The sequence below is a fragment of the Apium graveolens genome, chromosome 2 (genome assembly GCF_009905375.1).
Source record: "Apium graveolens cultivar Ventura chromosome 2, ASM990537v1, whole genome shotgun sequence".
Classification (NCBI taxonomy): Eukaryota; Viridiplantae; Streptophyta; class Magnoliopsida; order Apiales; family Apiaceae; genus Apium; species Apium graveolens.
The window spans coordinates 132992470-132994195 of record NC_133648.1 but is presented as its reverse complement, the minus strand read 5'-3'; the positions used below and the strand labels follow the sequence as shown (position 1 = coordinate 132994195).

Sequence of the window (1726 nt, the reverse complement as noted above, 5' to 3'; positions counted from 1 at the left end):
GGCATCAGATTAATGCTTGCTCCCAAATCACAAAGGCACTTGTCAAACGTCAGATTTCCAATTGTGCAAGGAATGGTGAAGCTCCCTGGATCTTTCAGTTTTGGTGGTAACTTTTGTTGCAGAACAGCGCTGCATTCTTCCGTGAGAGCAACGGTTTCAAGATCATCCAGTTTCACCTTCCTTGAAAGAATAGTCTTCATAAACTTCACATAACTAGGCATTTGTTCCAGAGCCTCAGCGAAAGGTATATTGATGTGAAGTTTCTTGAACACCTCCAGAAACTTCCCGAACTGTCTATCCAGCTTTTGTTGCTGCAATCTCTTAGGAAAAGGTGGTGGAGGATAGAGCTGTTTCTCCCCTGTATTAGCCTCAGGCAGAGTGTGTTCAACAGTAGTCTTCCTTGGTTCCGCCGCTTTCTCCTTTTGCTTAGATTCTTCACCTCTAATTTCAGCTTCTACTTCTTTTGCCTTTTCAGCATCAGCTACTTTTCCAGACCTTAAGGTAATAGCCTTGACTTGCTCTTTAGCTTCCTTCCTGCCTGGTACTTCCGTATCACTGGGAAGAGTGCCAGGTTGACGATTGAGCACTGCATTGGCTAATTGACCAATTTGATTTTCCAAGGTCTTGATAGAAACCGCCTGACTCTTGCACAACAGCTTAAGTTCCTCAAAATCAGCACTAGTAGGTGCAGCTGCACTTCCCTGTTGAGGATACGATTGCCTTGTAGCATACTGCTGTGGTTGCTGGAATCCAGGTGGGTTAAACTGTTTACTCACTCCTTGCTGATATGGTGGCTGAATAGCATTCTGATTATTCCCCCAGCTGAAATTTGGATGATTTCTGTTGTTAGGATGATAGGTCGCTGGCACAGGCTGCTGTTGTCGCTGATAATTATTCACATACTGAACAGATTCGTTTACAAGAGAACACTGATCCGTAGCATGAGAACCTGCACAAAGCTCACAAACCATAGCTATTTGATTAACTCCATACGTAGCCAAAGAATCAACCTTCATTGATAGCGCTTGGAGCTGGGCTGCAATAGGTGGCTGCATCAACTTCCAGAATACCTGCTACCTTGCCTGACGTCATCCTCTGAGTTGGGTTTTGATGCTCATTTGCAGCCATCGTCTCTATAAGATTATACGCCTCAGTATAGCTTTTAGCCCATATGGCGCCTCCAGCTGCTGCATCGAGCATGGGCCGAGATTGAGCCCCCAAACCATTATAGAAATCAGTTATCACCATCCAATCCGGCATTCCATGATGTGGACATTTTCTCAACATTTCCTTGTAGCGTTCCCAAGCCTCGCACATAGACTCCGTAGGTTGCTGCGCAAACTGAGTAAGAGCACTCCTCATAGCAGCAGTCTTTGCCATCGGATAAAACTTCACCAGAAACTTTTGCGCAAGATCTTGCCATGTAGTGATGGACCCAGCTGGTTCAGAATGTAACCAGTCTTTAGCCTTGTCCCTTAGTGAGAATGGGAAAAGCCTCAACTTGATAGCCTCATCAGTCACGCCATTATACTTAAAAGTGCTGCAGATCTCGACAAAATTCCTTATGTGCATGTTGGGGTCTTCAGTTGCCGCTCCTCCAAAAGAAACAGAATTCTGCACCATCTGAATAGTGCCCGGCTTGATTTCAAAGGTGTTAGCTTGAATAGCCGGATGAAGGATGCTTGACTGAATGTCATCAATTTTAGGCCGAGAAAAATCCATAAGA

At 45.0% G+C, this 1726-nt stretch overlaps 1 non-coding gene across 1 annotated transcript; it reads left to right on the top strand.

The window, feature by feature from the left end:
• Window positions 1-1258: 1258 nt before the first annotated feature.
• On the top strand, window positions 1259-1365 carry LOC141709773 (small nucleolar RNA R71). Its single transcript, XR_012570334.1, has one exon. It is a non-coding gene; the product is annotated as a small nucleolar RNA R71 (small nucleolar RNA).
• The last annotated feature ends 361 nt before the right edge of the window (window positions 1366-1726 follow it).